Source organism: Scyliorhinus torazame, chromosome 2 (genome assembly GCF_047496885.1).
Source record: "Scyliorhinus torazame isolate Kashiwa2021f chromosome 2, sScyTor2.1, whole genome shotgun sequence".
Classification (NCBI taxonomy): domain Eukaryota; kingdom Metazoa; phylum Chordata; class Chondrichthyes; order Carcharhiniformes; family Scyliorhinidae; genus Scyliorhinus; species Scyliorhinus torazame.
Genome location: NC_092708.1, coordinates 164,443,266 through 164,461,685, shown reverse-complemented (window position 1 = coordinate 164,461,685; position 18,420 = coordinate 164,443,266). Strand labels below are relative to the sequence as shown.

Here is an 18,420-nt window from a genome sequence, read left to right as displayed (position 1 = left end):
GGCATGGACTATTTTCTAAACGGTGACAAAATTCATAATGCTGAAGTGCAAAGGGACTTGGGAGTCCTAGTCCAGGATTCTCTAAAGGTAAACTTGCAGGTTGAGTCCGTAATTAAGAAAGCAAATGCAATGTTGTCATTCATCTCAAGAGGCTTGGAATATAAAAGCAGGGATGTACTTCTGAAGCTTTATAAAGCATTAGTTAGGCCCCATTTAGAATACTGTGCGCAATTTTGGGCCCCACACCTCAGAAAGGACATACTGGCACTGGAGCGGGTCCAGCGGAGATTCACACGGATGATCCCAGGAATGGTAGGCCTAACATACGATGAACGTCTGAGGATCCTGGGATTATATTCATTGGAGTTTAGGAGGTTGAGGGGAGATCTAATAGAAACTCACAAGATAATAAATGGCTTAGATAGGGTGGATGTAGGGAAGTTGTTTCCATTAGCAGGGGAGACTAGGACCCGGGGGCACAGCCTTAGAATAAAAGGGAGTCACTTTAGAACAGAGATGAGGAGAAATTTCTTCAGCCAGAGAGTGGTGGGTCTGTGGAATTCATTGCCACAGAGGGCGGTGGAGGCCGGGACGTTGAGTGTCTTTAAGACAGACGTCGATAAATTCTTGATTTCTCGAGGAATTAAGGGCTATGGAGAGAGAGCGGGTAAATGGAGTTGAAATCAGCCATGATTGAATGGCGGAGTGGACTCGATGGGCCGAATGGCCTTACTTCCGCTCCTATGTCTTATGGTCTTTTGTTACCTACCACACAGGTAACAAAACATAAACTTCCAGCATTTACCTGCTCTGTATTCAAACAAAGAACAATACAGCACAGGAACAGGCCCTTTGGCCCACCAAGCCTGCGCCGACCATGGTACCTGCATAAACTAAAACCATTTGCACTTACTGAGTCCATATTCCCACCCTATTCATATATTTGTCTAGATGCTCCATCAATGCCACGAGCGTACCTGCTCCCATCACCTCCCCAAACAGCGCGTTCCATAGATTTACCACTCTGTGTAAAAAACCTGCCAAATTCATCTGTTCTAAACTTTTGCCCACACACTTTAAACCTATGTCCCCTCGTACTTGACTCTCCTACCCTAGGAAAGAGAATCTGACTATCCACTCTGTCCATGCCGCTCATAATCTTGTAGACCTCTATCAGGTCGCCTCTCAACCTTCGTCATTCCTGTGAGAACAGACCGAGTTTATCTAACCTCTCCTCATAGCTCATGTCCTCTATACCAGGCAACATCCTAGTAAACTGCTTCTGTGCCCTCTCCAAAGAATCCACATCCTTCTGGTAGTGTGGCTGCAAATGACTTGCCAATTTCTATACTCAATGCCTTGACCGATGAAAGCCAGCATGCCGTATGCCTTCTTGACCACCTTATACACATGCGTTGCCACTTTCAGTGACCGGTGGACATGCACTCCCAGACCGCTCTGCCTGTCAGTACTCGCAAGAGTTCTACCATTTACTGTGTAATTCCTACATGCATTGGACCTTCCAAAGTTTACTTCTTGAACTGATAGCTTTTTCTAGTCATTGTAATATCAAAGTCTGATTGTTTTTTCCTTTAATGCAAAAAAGGGAGAAATTAAATGAAGAGGCATTTAAGAAAGCCAGTAGAAATTTCTCCATCCAGCAAGTGGTTAGAATATGGAGCATACTATCACTTAGAATATTTAAGGAAAATAACATTGACGCATTTAAGAGATAAGTATATGAGGAAGAAAATAACACAAGGATATCCTTGTTGAGTTCTATGAGAAGGGATGGAAGGGGTTGGGTTGAATGTTTCTGTGATGTAAATACTGTGCAATTCAATGTAATTAGATATTCTCATCTTTATTAAAATAGCATACTGCTTGTACTTGGGCAAATCAATTGCAAAGGGAAGAACCAAAACATTTCTGTCCCAGAGCCAGCACAATTGTGTCAGGCGATGTTCAATGAACATGACTGATCAAACCTGGAAGTTTATCTTGTTAAATTAAATTGAATTTTCCGGCACGCAATGGCCCAGGCACAGGGCGAACATCTAATTATATATGAGTAGGATATCCAGGAAGGCTGCTGGGAGAATTTGAAGGCTTGAAGCTACTTATAAGTGGTTACATATGGAGTTCAAAATTCTTCGAGGCTTTAGAAAGTATTGGAATTGCCAGCTGTTCCAAATGGCATGGCGGAAAGAAGTGGAAGGTTAAGGAAATGCAAATCCAAAATTGAGGCACAAAAATACTCCAGCCTCCGATTACCTGGCTGCGGCTTGCAAAATGGAGCTGCTGCTGTATAAGATGGGAGCAGAGAGTACTGAAGGGCACTTTCACAACAAAGAGCAGAGCAGAATGCTTTGCAACCCAACCTCACTCAGTGCTCACTGCAAATGTGTGGAAGTATAGTCACTGTTTTAAACAAGAAATGTAGCAACTAAACTTTGCACACAGTAATCTCCCAGAGACAGCTTCATGATGATCTGTTTATTAACAACGTTGAATAAGGAATAAATATTGTCTAGCACACTGTGGATAGCTCTTCTGGGGCGTCATTCTCCGACCCCCCGCCGGGTCGGAGAATCGCCGGGGGCTGGCGTGAATCCCGCCCCCGCCGGTTGCCGAAGTCTCCGGCACCGGAGATTCGGCGGGGGCGGGAATCGCGCCGCGCCGGTTGGCGGGCCCCCCCGCTCGATTCTCCGGCCCGTATGGGCCGAAGTCCCGCCACTAAAATGCCTGTCCCGCCGGCGTGGATTAAACCACCTTTTGAACGGCGGGACAAGGCGGCGTGGGCGGGCTCTGGGGTCCTGGGGGGAGCGCGGGGCGATCTGGCCCCGGGGGGTGCCCCCACGGTGGCCTGGCCCACGATCGGGGCCCACCGATCCGCGTGCGGGCCTGTGCCGTGGGGGCACTCTTTCCCTTCCGCCTCCGCCACGGTCTCCACCATGGCGGAGGCGGAAGAGACTCCCTCCACTGCGCATGCGTGGGAAACTGTCAGCGGCCGCTGACGCTCCCGCCCTGAGATGTCATTTCCGCGCTAGCTGGCGGGGCAACAAAGGTCGTTTCCGCCAGCAGGCGGGGCGGAAATTCCTCCGGCATCGGCCTAGCCCCTCAATGTTGGGGCTCGGCCCCCAAAGATGCGGAGCATTCCGGACCTTTGGGGCGGCCTGACGCCCGTCTGATTGGCGCCGTTTTGGGCGCCAGTCGGCGGACATCGCGCCGTTTCGGGAGAATTTCGCCCCTGGTGTTCTTCGAAACAGTGGAACCTTCTATGTCCACCTGACAGGGCAGATGGGATCTCAGTTTAATGTCTTCCCCAAATGACAATATCCCCAACAGAACAGCACTCCCTCAGTACTGCACTGAAGTGTCAGCCTGGGTATTGTGCTCAAAAACCCTCAATCTTCTTGCTCAGAGATCAGAGAGCTGACAATTGTGATACAATTCAAATGTGAAGAAAGCACTCGCCAAGCAACCAATACATCAGTGAACTAAGGTATCTGGACCATCTTGTTGATAGGATGGTGGTCTTGAGTGAATTGGACACCTTGGGTCCTCTGTCTGCATCTATGGTGTTGAGGTGGAGATCGTTGACAGCTTCAAATTCCTATGTGTACACATCACCAACAATCTATCCTGGTCCACCCACATCAACGCTACGACCAAGAAAGCACAATAGCGCTTATATGTCCTTGGGAAACTAAGGAAATACGGCATGTCCACATTGACTCTTACCAATTTTTACAGATGCACCATAGGGAGAATCCTATCTGGCTGAATCACAGCCTGGTATGGCAACTGCTCGGCCCAAGACCATAAGAAACTTCAGAGAGTTGTGAGGACAGCCCAGTCCATCACGCAAAACCGCCTCCCATCCATTGAATCTGTCTACCCCGCCCCTCCGCCCCCCCCCCCCACCCCCACTGCCTTGGGAAAGCAGGCAGCATAATCAAAGACCCCTTCCACCTGGGTTGTTCTCTCTTCCAACCTCTTCCATCAACAAAGAATCAAGCAGAAGAATCAAAAGTCTGAGAACATGCACTAATAGATTCAAAAACAGTTTCTGCCCCACTGTTACCAGACTCCTGAAAGACCCTCTTATGGACTGAACTGATCTCTCCACGCATCTTCTTTACTGTGTAGCGCTGCACTCCTTATGCTTCACCCGATGTCTATGTCTATATATTTACATTGTGTATTTATCATATATCCTGTTTTTCGTGTATGGAGCGATCGACCTGGGCTGTACGCCGAACAATACTTTTCACTGTACCTCAGTACACGTGACAATAATTCAAAATCAAAATCTGTCCTTGCCCTTCTAGGTGGCTGAGGTCATGAGTTTGGAAGGCTATTGAAGGAGCCTTTGTGAATTGCTGAAGTACATCTTTTGTATGGTACACTCAGCTGCTATTGTGTTCAGAAGGTGAATATTAATGGTGGTGGGTAAGGTACCAGTCAAGTCAGCTATCCTGGATGGTGTCAAGCCTCTTGCTGGAGCTGCACTCATCCAGGCAGTGGAGGATGTTCCATTACATTCCTGAGTTGTGCCTTGTAGATTATGGAAAAGCTCTTGAGGGAATCAGGACAAAAGTTATTCTCCAGAGGATTCCCAGCCTCTGGCCAGCTCTTGCAGCTGCAGTATTTACATGCTGGTCCAGTTAAGTTTCTGGTCAATGGTGACCTCCAGAATGTTAATGCTGGGGAATTCAACAATGGTAATGCCGGTGAATGTGAAGGGAAGTAATTCAATTCTCTCTTGTTGGAGATGGTCATTGCCTGGCACTTGCATGATCCAAATATTACTTGCCACTTACCAGCCCAAACCTGAATGCATGCAGACAGGGACTGCTTCAATATGTGAGGAGTTGCAAATGGTACAGGATACTGTGCAATCATTAGAAAACATCCCAATTTATGACCATATGTTAGATCCTAGTTGGTTACCTGCTTCAACAGCATACAGGTCCCAGCACTTTCGAATCTTTGAAATACTTCAAGTATGTTAGGCAAGTTACGGGGCATAAAATGGTTGTCTCCATGAAGCTCACTGGATTGTGGCCTCAGGATTGGGTTGGAGGTAAGGAAGAAGGAGGTTGCAGTCATCGGGGGTGGGGTCCCGGAGCAGCAGCAGAAGTGAACTTTTAATGAAACACACAGTGCTGCAACATGAGGTTCGGGCCAATGGCGGGACATGGGAGCCCAGCAAAGAGGGAGTGGGCAGGGCCCCAAAAATGTACATCATCCCCTGGGCAGCAGTGACCCAGATTATCTTTATTGGGCAGTAAGATATCTTACAACACCAGGTTAAAGTCCAACAGGTTTGTTTCGAATCACTAACTTTCGGAGCGCTGCTCCTTCCTCAGGTGACTGAAGAGGTATGTTCCAGAAACATATATATAGACAGATTCAAAGATGCCAGACAATGCGTTGAATGCGAGCATTAGCAGGTGATCAAATCTTTACAGATTCAGAGATGGAGTAACCCCAGGTTAAAGAGGTGTGAATTGTCTCAAGCCAGGACAGTTGGTAGGATTTCTCAGGCCAGATGGTGGGGGATGAATGTAATGCGACATGAATCCCAGGTCCCGGTTGAGGCCGCACTCATGTGTGCGGAACTTGGCTATAAGTTTCTGCTCAGCGATTCTCGTTCTCCAAGGCGGCCTTCAGGACGTGCGACAACGCAGAATCGCTGAGCAGAAACTTACAGCCAAGTTTCCACGGGTCTGAAGAAGGCGTCTGAGCCCATTTTAAACTGTCCGGGGAACAAAAGACGCAAATCTGGGTCTGCGCATGTGCAGGAAACCGCAGCCGCGCATGCACAATTGAAAAAAGAAGTTTTGGGCGCAGATCGTTCTGCGCATGCGCAAGCCACGCATGTGCAGTTGAACAAAAAGAGCACACAGCTCGAAGAGGGATCTGCGCATGTGCAAGCGTCACGAGTTTCATGGCGTTATAGGCCCCGTACCACGCCCACTTAAAGGGGAACTGTCCAAAAATTGAAAAAAAGAGTTTTAAAGCCACAAAACACAATTTGTTCACCTTGAAAGACAGAACAATGCCTGAACTTCTACCAGCAGTTGAAAATAACCTCCGCAACAACCTGAAGGAAAGAGCACAATGACAAATACGAATCCAAAGAAGATGATTTGTTCATTGAACATGCAGAGCACGATGACAAATCCGAAACAAAAGAAGATGATTTGTTTATTGAAGAATACTACTCAGACATGGCTGAGTTATTCGGATATGATGATCATAAAAGCATCAGCGCCACGGTTGAAAAGCTCAACATGACTCTGCTCATGGTAGATGAATCCAATACCATGATGCAATGGCGATCGTCGATACATTGGATGACAGCAACCTGTCAAATACCCAAGAAGAAAACGATGCCACACAGCCAGTACTGAACGACTCCGTTGAGAGAGCACAGATCAACTCCACAGAGAGACCACTGCACGACTCCACACAGAGAGCGATGAAAGACTCCACAGAAAGAGTGAAACAAGCCTCCACAGAGAGCTCATTGACAGACTCCAAAATGGAAGCAACTCAAGACTCCAGAGCGAAGTCCATGCATGAAAAAGACTATGAAAGTCTACCCAGCTTATTTGAGCCACCAGAAGAAGACTATGAAAATCTACTCAGCTCATTTAACCAACAAGAAGACACTGAATGTCTACCCACTGTGTGTGAGACAAGTGACGAAGAAATCACGATTCCCATACAAGATGTGCAGGATCACAGCGAGACTGACAGATCTCAGCTTATATGTACAGAAGCACTCAACAATCAAAGTGAAACTACCCTTGAGTCCAGTGAGACCACATCAATTAAAACCTCATCTACTCTAACCTATCCACAAGAAAATGAAATCTTGAAGATTTTGACTCCAGAAGAGTAGCATCAAGAAACCAAAGATGATTCAAGTGAACCTGAAATGACTCCAAAAGAGGAGCACCAAGGAATCAATGATGATTCAAGTGAACCAGAAATGACTCCAGAAGAAGAGCACCAAGGAATCAAAGAGAAACCACATCAACCACAAAGGAGTGATGTCACAAAGATCAATGCAACATCAGATCATTCACACAATCCTCAAGAAGAAACACTCAATGTAGCAGATACCACAAAGGACACTGGCACAAATAACTTTGAGAATGACTCGAATTATCCACACGGAACAGTCATTGAGTGCAACAAGAACAACAAAAACCACAAGAAGCACAACAGAAACAAGAACAACAAAAGCAACACCAAAAACAAGATGCGCAACAAGAACAACAGCAAAAACTACAAGCAGAACAAGACAGTCTACAAGAACAGAAACAAAAACATAACAAAGACAACAACAGCAAGAACACAACAAAAACACAAAAACAGAAACAACAAGCACGACAAAAACAACAAGTACGATAACAAAAACAATATAGACAGAAACTACAAAAACAACAACAATGAAACAACAACTTGTATGACATGCTACAACTCTGCACATGAAGGACAATGTAACAACACAGCTCAAAGCAATGACAAGAGTACAAACATACTATGGCATGACAACGAATCTCACAAATTCACATTTGCTCCACTACAAACAAGCAAACCAGCTTTCAAGGAAGATGACATACAGAATCAATACCGCAAGCACAGGAAAAAGTCCAGGTCAGACAACAAAGATGACACCCAGAATCAATACCGCAAGCACAGGAAAAGGTCCATGTCAGACAACAAAGATGACATCCAGAGTCAATATTGCAATCACAGGAAAAAGTCCAGGTCAGACAACAAAGATGACACACAGAATCGCTACCACAAGCATAGAAAAAAAAGTCTAAATCAGACAACAAAGTGATTTGACCATTCGAACACCTCATCATGACTTCTTGGTTACTTAAACATAAGAACACTGACGACGTTCACAAAGAAATGACAACATCAACATCACTACTTCAACAACAGAAGAAAGCAACTCAACCGAACAAATTCATAAAGTTTGGACTCATAAATATTAATTGGCTTTGTATAGTCATCAATATCATCACAACTTGTACATATCATCATTTATCTACCTGTTTTGTACAATTTTCTTCAACAAAGTACAGAAAATATGTAACAGGAAAAAAGGGGGGATGTAGTGATATGCATCACTGTATATACACAAGGGGTTAAGGTAAATACACTACAACTAAGTAACCACTAGAGGGACCACCAGAGATGTGTATATATACATAGACAAACAGGAAGTGCCTCTCTCTCTCTTCATAGGAACGGCAACTGGTGAGCAGGACACCGACAGGCAGCTCAGATTTAACATAGTATAAGCACTGGAGAGAGAATGAATTCACAGAAATAAGTAATTTACTTTAACTGTAAGACTATGAGCTTTATTCAGACACAAGAAATAATACAGGGTAGTCTCATATTGCTATTTGTGGGCTTTTGATTTGCATGTGTTCCCTGCTGCTTTTTATACATGACAACTGTGGCATACAGCTCAAACATATTTCATTGACTGCAAAGCGGTTTGGGGTGATGAGCACTATATATATGCAAGTCTTTGTCTGGTGCAGCACAATGACACACAGACACAATGCACTAGAGCATCACCTCTCAGTCCATGGGTCTTTATGTTCCAATGGCTGTGTACATGTGGCTTATTCCTAATCACATCCTGACCACATTAGTGGTTACCATCTTGACTCCATCAGCATGATTAGAGTGCAAACAATATAACGTTTCTCAGTGCCAGACTCAGAGCCAAAAGAAACAAAAATCACATGACTTTATCACTGGTGCTTAAAGTTGTCTGGCATTGCCTTTGATGCGGAATTAGAAAAGCTGAAAGACTGGCTCATGAAGTTGCATATTAATGTTTTAAATGTAATCCATGTTTAAAATGCTGAAAGGCCAAACTAAAAATCAATTCCATCTGAATCTATAAAACTTACTGTGTAAATTAAGGACCCACAATATAATGGAAAATCTGGAAGTGACCCAGCAGTTCATGCAGCATCTGAAATGACTTTAAATTCATTAATATAAATTGACACTGTCTCTGCTCTGTCTTTATCTTTCCCTGACTGACATGGCTTTCTGTTATGATAATATATAACATAAACCAGCTATCGATCAATTCTACCCAATATTTTACCTCATGTAACAAACTATAACACTGAAAAAAGAGCTTTTCTCTAAATCCCAACATGAGACAATACATTTCAAACTGATCAAAAATATTATGTTAAAAAAAGCACAAAGGAGACTTGAGTTTTATTAAATTGAAGATGCAGACCAGAACACTTCACAGATGTTCACCCTCTACCCTTGCACATTAAGAACCACAAGACGAGGTTTTCTCAGTCTGGACTATGAGTGTCAGCTGTGTAAACGGAACAAACCGTTCAAATAGTGCAAAGGACATTCTAGGAAACATAACAAAAGTACGAAACGCAAATACAAAAAAGCACAAGTAACTGGACAGGCATTAATTCTTATATAAATAAAAAGTCTGGATTGAATTTAATAATTGACTCATGGTTGATAGTCTTTAGCCCAATCAGTGTTGGCTCTTCATCACTTTCATATACATATCATACTGAAAAGATTGTATTACTGCGCCCTAATTTTGCACAGTGCAGTGTTTGAAACAAATGGCAATCTAGCACAATGACTGGATTGAGTTCTCTACCCGCACCAGCAGCAAAGAGATTCTTCGGAATTTGCTGACCGTTTATGCCAAATTATGCTAGTGCTGGGAAAGAGCAAGCTGTCTGCAGCCTACATCGTTCTTCCTGCTTGCTACTGCTGTAACCCTACACAAGCCCTTGCTTTAAAAGCAATCTCTGCTTCCAGACTTCCAGTCAGATTCACAAAACAAGCCTCACCATTTGGGTTTACCCTGTCATCTCTGCAGGAAACTATTCCGGCTAAGGAAAGGACCACAGCCCTAAATTAATGAATGCACACAGCAATCAGATGCATGGAAGAAGGAAAATGCTTCAGCAAACAAGAGACACTCAGGGAAAGCTTTTTTTTCTAAAGCATACAGATTTAAATCAATTCTTGTCCATATTTGAACTCCCTGCAAATTAAGGGTAGGTTAGTTGAAAGTACATTTGAAAATGAAAAAGACTGAGCTTGTGGTAATAGTTATGCTTACTTTACCTCAGGGGAAGGCCTTTTGGTAATCCTGTGGTGGCAGATAAAATAACCTGGATTGGTTGGTGGTGCCACAGCCGAAAATATCCAACGACGATACTGAATGAAGCCCTCAATTCAACCGGTAAAATAGTTGAGACAGGCACTGGCTCTGCCCTCCTGCAAGAATTTCCCTCCGTTTATCAGAGTGTGCAAACAGAGCACACAGCTGCCAAATGCAGCCCTTCCCTCGGCTCTGCCAATATTCTCTTTCCTGTCTCGCTCAATCTTTCCATTCACTGCAGCACAAAGAGGGAAATTAAAAAAAACACAGCAACTGAAGTGCAAGGAGCACTATGGCAATTTTAGTTTAAATAAGCTTATCATTTTCAGTGGCCTGCTCTCTGCTAATTTTAAAATATTACTTTGGTAACTAAGAAAGCATCGTGTGTTTATAAAGATTTCTAATCCGTGGTATTTTAGCTCAACATATGCAAAAATATAGGGAATAAAATTAACTTTTTGTCACCTTTGTGAATTGTGGGAAAAAATCTCTCGGCATCTGATCTTGCCAGTTATGCAAGAGCAGCACCCATGGGTGAACTCCAACACTAACCCCATCGAGGTCATGTGAGGGAATTAAATCTCACGAGGTGGAATATCTCTGGCCTGCCTTGTACACCCAGAAACGTTGACTTGCACTCACCCTCAGAATAGGCGCATCCAGCACCCCCACTGCACCCATCCCAGCCCCACTTACTGACGGGCCTTCATTATCCAATCCCTCCAAAAAGGGCCAATCTGCCAAAAGATTTATTTTCATTTTCTTCTCTTGGAGTCTCGGTTGCTGTCCCAGCATCCCAATAGTGGCACTCATCTCTCTGCAGACCAGATCATCATCAATGGTTCAAAATAAGCCTAAAAAGCATACAAAATGGCGAGGATTAGTGGGAAGCCAGAGGACTGAGAACCCTTTAAAAGCGAGCAGAGAGCAACTAAAAACACAATAAGGAGGAAGAAGATGAAATATGAGTGTAAGCTAACTAGTAATATAAAAGAAGAAAGGAAGAGTTTTTTTCAATACATTAAAGGTAAGAGAGGCAAAATTAAACATTGGACCACTAGAAAATGAGGCTGGAAAAGTAATAATAGGAAACAAAGAAATGGCAGAGGAACTGAATAGTTACTTTACATCAGTCTTCATGGTGAAGACACCAGTGGGATGCCAGAGCTCCAGGAGTATCAGGGGGCACAGGTGAGTGTAGTCGCCATCACTAAGGAGAGGTTATGGGGAAACTGAAAGGTCTGAAGGTGAATAAATCACCTGGACCGGATGAACTACAACCCACGGTTCTGAAGGAGGTAGCAGGGGAGATTGTGGAGGCATTGGTGATGATCGTTCAGCAATCACCGGAGTCAGGGAGGATCCCAGAGGACTGGAAAGTAACTAATGTAAAACCACTGTTTAAGAAGGGAGGGAGGTAGAAGGGATATTATAAGCCAGTTAGCCTAACTTTGGTCATTGGTAACATTTTAGAGTCCATTAAAGATGAGATTGCGGGGTACTTGGAAGTGCATGATAAAATAGGACTGAGTCAACATGGCTTCGACAAGGGGAGGTCATGTCTGACAATCTGTTAGAGTTTTTTGAGGAGGTAACAAGGAAGTTAGACAAAGGAGAACTAGTGGACATGATTTATTTCGATTTATTTAGATTTCCAGAAGGCCTTTGACAAGGTGCTGCATAGCAGACTGTAAACTAAGTTAAGAGCCCATGGTGTGAAGGGCAAGATCCTGGCTTGGATAGAGGATTGGCTGACTGGCTGAAGACAGAGAGTGGGGATAAAGGGGTCTTTTTCATGATGGCAGCCGGTGACTAGTGGTGTGCCTCAGGGGTCAGTGCTGGGACCACAACTTTTCACAATATACATTAACGATCTGGAAGAAGGAACTGAAGGCCCTGTTGCTAAGTTTGCAGATGATACAAAGATATGTAAAAGGACAGGTAGTATTGAGGAAGCAGGTGGGCTGCAGAAGGACTTGGACAGGCTCGGAGAGTGGGCAAAGAAGTGGCATATGGAATACAATGTGGAAAAGTGTGAGGTTATGCACTTTGGAAGGAGGAATGAAGGCATAGACTATTTTCGAAATGGGGAAAGATCTTCGGAAATCAGAAGCCCAAAATGACTAGGGAATCCTTGTTCATGATTCTCTTAAGGTTAATGTGCAGTTTCAGTCATCCGTTATAAAGGCAAATGCAATGTTAGCATTCGTACAAGACCAGGGATGTACTGCTGAGGCTGTATAAGGCTCTGGTCTAGCCCCATTTGGAGTATTGTGAGCAGTTTTGGGCCCCGTATCTAAGGAAGGATATGCTGGCCTTGGAAAGGATCCAGAGGAGGTTCACAAGAATGATTCCTGGAATGAAGAGCTTGTCGTATGAGAAATGTTTGAAAACTCTGGGTCTCTAACTCGCTAGAGTTTAGAAGGATAAGGGAGGATCTTATTGAAACTTACAGGATACTGCAAGGCCTGGGTAGAGTGGATGTAGAGAGGATGTTTCCACTTGTAAGAAAAACTAGAAGCAGAGGGCACAATCTCAGACTAAAGGGACGATCCTTTAAAACAGAGATGAGGAGGAATTTCTTCAGCCAGAGGGTGGTGAATCTGAGGAACTCTTTGCCGCAGAAGGCAGTGGAGGCCATATCTCTGAGTGTCTTTAAGACAGACATAGGTAGGATCCTGATTAATAAGGGGATCAGGGGCTATGGGGAAAGGAAGGAGAATGGGGATGAGAAAAATATCAGCCATGATTGAATGGCGGAGCAAACCCGATGGGCCGAGTGGCCTAATTCTGCTCCTGTGTCTTCTGGTGTTATGGTCTTATGGTCTTATAAATGCCTTTTCCAATCTAAATGTATTTATTTATTATTAAGGAGCCAATCAAACCACAGTGCTAAATCGCTGGCTTTGAAAGCAGACCAAGGCAGGCCAGCAGCACGGTTCAATTCCAGTACCAGCCTCCCCGAACAGGCGCCGGAATGTGGCGACTAGGGGCTTTTCACAGTAACTTAATTTGAAACCTACTTGTGACAATAAGCGATTTTCATTTTTTCATTTCATTTCAAGAGTAAGTTCATGGGCGAGATTCTCCGACCCCCCCGCCGGTCGGAGAATCGCCGGGGACTGGCTTGAATCCCGCCCCCGCCGGTTGCCGAAGTCACCGGCACCGGAGATTCGGCGGGGTGGGAATCGCTCTGCGCCGGTTGGCGGACCCCTCGCGCGATTCTCCGGCCCGGATGGGCCGAAGTCCCGCCGCTAAAATGCCTGTCCCGTCTGCGTAAATTAAACCACCTACCTTACCGGCGGGACAAGGCGGCGCGGGCGGGCTCCAGGGTCCTGGGGGGGGCGCGGGGCGATCTGGCCCCGGGGGGTGCCCCCACGGTAGCCTGGCCCGCGACCGGGGCCCACCGATCCGCGGGCGGGCCTGTGCCGTGGGGGCACTTTTTCCCTTCCGCCTCCGCCACGGTCTCCACCATGGCGGAGGCAGAAGAGACTCCCTCCACTGCGCATGCGTGGGAATCTGTCAGCGGCCGCTGACGCTCCCGCGCATGCGCCGCCCGGAGATGTCATTTCCGCGCTAGCTGGCGGGGCACCAAAGACCTTTTCTGCCAGCTGGTGGGGTGGAAATTCGTCCGGCGCGGGCCTAGCCCCTTAAGGTTGGGGCTCGGCCCCCAAAGATGCGGAGCATTCCGCACCTTTGGGGCGGCGCGATGCCCGTCTGATTTGCGCCGTTTTGGGAGCCAGTCAGCAGATATCGCGCCGTTTCCGGAGTATTTCGCCCCTGATGACCATTTGTTGGTTAGCAGTTCCCATTACCTTGATAGAACTTCAGCTGATCAAAGTCCAGCACTTTGCATTTTATATGCGTTCTTTTCAAAAGAGCCCCTATTTGAAGTGGACCTTGACACCTACCAGGTGTGAAATTCCAAGCAAAAGGTCTGCAGTGCAATTCACATAGATGCTTTGCAGCAAAGTGGTTAGCTTACAGGCTTATAGTATCAGACAATCGGTGAAACATGGCAGCCATTTTTGATCAGTGTCTTTTGTTGCATTTTTAAAAACAGGTTTTCTTTAAAAGGTTCAATATGTCTGTGGTTAGCTGGTGTAGTTGTAGGTAGATCTCACTGAGTCACAGCTTTCTGAGGTTGTGACATTCTTGACTGCCAAGTGAACAATGCATTCTTTACTATTTAATTTCACCAGTATTGAGCTACAGTGAAAAGTATTGTTCTGCATCCGGTCCAGACAGATCATTCCACAAATGAAAAACACATACGATAGAAGGCATGTGGGGTACTGTGGTAGTCACCACTGTTGTATTGTATATACTGCACTGCATACGAGGGTATTACGGTAAGGCCCATGTACTACAGGTACGGGGGTAGATCCCTGCCTGCTGGCTCCGCCCAGTAGGCGGAGTATAAATGTGTGTGCTCTCCGAATGGCAGCCATTTCGGCAGCAGCTGTAGGAGGCCATACTTCTCTGTGTAATAAAGCCTCGATTACTCTCTACTCTCGTCTTGTCGTAATTGATAGTGCATCAGGTATCTGGAAAGTGGTGGTGGGGAAAGCAATCAATGAAAGCTAGCAACGGAATGTATAATCTAGGACTGGGTGAGGGATCAGGGCCTAGACTGGGGCGCTGAGGTGCAGAGGCATGAGGGAGATAGATCTGGGAGGCTGTGAGCCACAATGCGGACAATCGGGAATCTCCTCTTGGGGGGGATAACAAGGGGGGATTTGGGCACCGCAATGATGACCGATCATTAATGTGGGGCCAGAAGTAGCCTTCTTTGGATTTGGATTTATTGTCACGTGTTCCAAGGTACAGTGAAAGGTCTTGGGCGGGATTCTCTCAGCCGGGAGCCGGGCCGGAGAATCCCCGCACACCAGCGCAGAGTGGAGAATTGGCGCCATTGGCACCGCCGTGGTTGGCGCGGCGCCGGTCGGCGGGGGGGGCTAGATATGGCCGGCCCGCCAATTCTCGGCCCGGGATGGGCTGAGCGGCCGTCGTAAAAACGGCAAATCCCGCTGGTGCTGTCCACACCTGCTCTCAGCCGGCGGGAACTCGGCGTGGAAGGGTCGGGGGGCGGCCTGAGTGGGGGGGGGGGATCTGACCCCGGGGGAGCCTCCGATGTGGCCTGGCCCACGATCGGGGCCCACCGATTGGCAGGCCGACCTCTCTGGCTGGGGCCTTGTTTCTTCCGCGCCGGCCCCTGTAGTCCTGCGCCATGTTGCGTCGGGGCCGGCGTGTTGAAGGAAGCCACTGCGCATGTGCTGGCCCACTGTAGGGGCCAGAATAGCTGATCCTGAGGCCGTGTTGACGCCGTGGAGAAACGCAACGGCGTTTCCGAAGGTGCCCACACTTAGCCTCAGGATCACAGAATCCCGCCCCTTGTTCAGCGTGCAGTCCAGACAGATCATTCCATACATGAAAAAAATAGAACATACGATAAATACACAATGTAAATACTGTCATGAGAATGTCGCTTGAAGAAATGGTTAGCTGCTCATGTTACTGCAGTGATGTCAGAGTATGGGTGGAGCTGAGCTCTGGTTCTGCTTTTTAGTTTCACTTTGAGAAAAGCTTGGGTGTGTCTATCTTTTTGTTTTTGCTTTTTAGTGTGTTGCAGCTGAATTCAGCCAAAGCAGCTGTACTGTTGATATCTCTGCCATGAAGGACTATCTCTTGATCATTTGGAGAATTCAGAAATTCAAATGTTTTCAGTATTGAATGTAAACCCTGATGTGCTTCTGTTTAAAGGTTTGTTAAGTCTTTTGGATGTTAAAAGGACAGCATACAGATTACTTAGTGTTGTATACTTTGGGAGTTATCTTTGAATTAATGGTTGCTAAGATATTCACTGTTTGTTTTCAAAAAGGTTAACTTGAGTTCGTAGAATAAACATTGTTTTGTTTTTAAAAATACTTTTCCATTTCTGCTGTACCACACCTCTAGAGTGGGCCGTGTGCTCCCCATACCACAATCTATTAAAAGTTGTGGGTCAGGTGAACTCCATGATACACTTTGGGATTCTCTAAACCCTGGCCCATACATAGACATAGACATCATGGAGTGTAATACTACTCAGCAGAGAAGGTGCATGGAGAGATCAGTTCAGTCCATAAGGGGGTCGGTCATTTAGGAGTCTGGTAACAGCGGAGAAGAAGCTGTTTTTGAATTTGTTAGTGCGTATTCTCAGACTTTCGTATCCCCTGCCCGGCGGAAGCGGTTGGAAGAGAGAATAACCCGGGTGGGAGGGGTCTTTGATTATGTTGCCCGCTTTCCTCAGGCAGCGGGAGGTGTAGACAGAGTCAATGGATGGGAGGCAGGTTCGCATGATGAATTGGGCTGTGTTCACAACTCTCTGTAGTTTCTTGCGGTCTTGAGCCGAGCAGTTTCCATACCAGGCTGTGATGCCCCCAGATAGGATGCTTTCTATGGTGCATTTGTAAAAATCGGTAAGATTTAATGTGAACATGCCGAAGTTCCTTATTTTCCTGAGAAAGTATTGGTGCTGCTGTGCTTTCTTGGCCATAGCATTGACATGGGTGGACTAGGACAGATTGTTGGTGATGTGCACATCTAGGCTTCTGAAGCTGTGCCTCGGTGACAATAAATCAAATCCAAAAAATCCAAATGTATTTTGCAATAAATAATCTGTTTACTGACGCTCAGTCTGGTTTCCGCCAGGACCACTCAGCTTCTCACCTCATTACAGCTTTGATTAAAACATGGACGAAGGAGCTGAACTCCAGAGATGAAATAAGAGTGATTTCCCTTGACATCAAGGCAGTAATTGACCCAGCGTTGCATCAAGGAGCCCTAGTAAAACTGGAGTCAATGGGAACCAGGGGGGAAAGCTCTCAACTGGGTGAACTCATACCGGGCACAAAGGAAGATGGCTGTGGTCATCAGAGGTCAGTCATTTCAGCTCCAGGACATCACTGCAGGAGTTCCTCAGAGAAGTGTCCTAGGCCCAACCATCTTCAACTGCATCATCAGTGATTGTGCCTATATCATAAGGCAAGATGTGGGGATGTTCATTAATGACTACACAATGGTCAACACTATTTGTGATTCCTCAGACACTGAAGCAGTCCGTGTCCGAATGCAACAGTATCTAAGTTTGGGCTGACAAGTGGCAAGGAACATTCCCACTCCACAGATTCCAGGTCATAACCAACTCCAACAAAAGAGAATCTAACCATCGTCCCTCAACATCCAAAGGCATAACCATCACTGTGCAGCCAATGATACTGTAGGGCCTCCTCTTCTGCAGTCACTAAAGTGTCCACTACTGAGCTCTGATGCTGCTGGAACTGATGCAACTACCAACCAATCAGATAAGCAAGCAGCTCCCGAAGGCGGGGCTTCCTCCCACTGAGGGGTGGAAGCCCCACTGTTAAGTAATTTAGCCCGCCTGCAGCATGTTATGGCTGATGGGTAGGCTTCCATGGCGTGCGTCACCTTCCAACTGACTTTCCTTCCAGGGGGGCATGAGCGGTCAGCAGCTCCCCTCCACAAAATGCAGCCTTTAGAGTTATCTTTCAGTAACAGACATATAGAAGAAGATGATCTCAATCTTGCGGATGGTGCCACCAAGGATTTTAATGAAGCTGAGAAGGAGGAGGACGGATCTACGGACCTATCTTTGGGAGACTACGGATGTAGCAGTGTTGAGATTGGGTGTGGAGTGCAGAGGGAAGACATTGTTAGAGACTGGATAGGTGAAATTGGAATCAAGCAAAAGCAGCCCGCCAAGCTGGTAATGATGGTGTGATGGACATGACAAAAGGCCCAGAGAGATCACAGAGAATGTGGTGTTGAAGAGACTGAGAACAGGCCAAATAGTGTTGGAAGAAAATAAATAAATTCAGCAATGGACCTGCAAGGTAAACTATGAATATGTTTCAATGGTTAAACAAAAGCATCATCAGCTCCTTTTAAGATACTGAAGAGATTTGAAAGTGATAGATTAAAGTACAACAAATTTAACGTCAAAATTAAAGAGAGGTAAGCGCATTCCAATCACGAGGTGCATTCCAATCACAAGTCTGATTGCAATGCACTTACCACTCTTTGATGTGGTTGATGTTTGTAGATATTGGGGTTTCAGAACTTAGAGTCACTTATCCATGAAGGGAGATGAATGGATCAAGGCTGCAGCTGTTGAAACACAGGTCACAGATGTTCTCCTTCCA

General features: G+C 45.9%; 1 protein-coding gene across 5 annotated transcripts in view; it reads right to left on the bottom strand.

The window, feature by feature from the left end:
* Positions 1-10,412, bottom strand: part of LOC140393096 (SPATS2-like protein) — a 266,110-nt gene extending 255,698 nt beyond the window's left edge. For all 5 annotated transcript variants that reach the window (XM_072479135.1, XM_072479153.1, XM_072479143.1 and 2 more), the window contains exon 1: positions 10,180-10,412. The gene's annotated coding sequence lies outside the window, so the exon portion shown is untranslated. The remainder of the gene's footprint in view (positions 1-10,179) is intronic.
* Between the last annotated feature and the right edge of the window lie 8,008 nt (positions 10,413-18,420).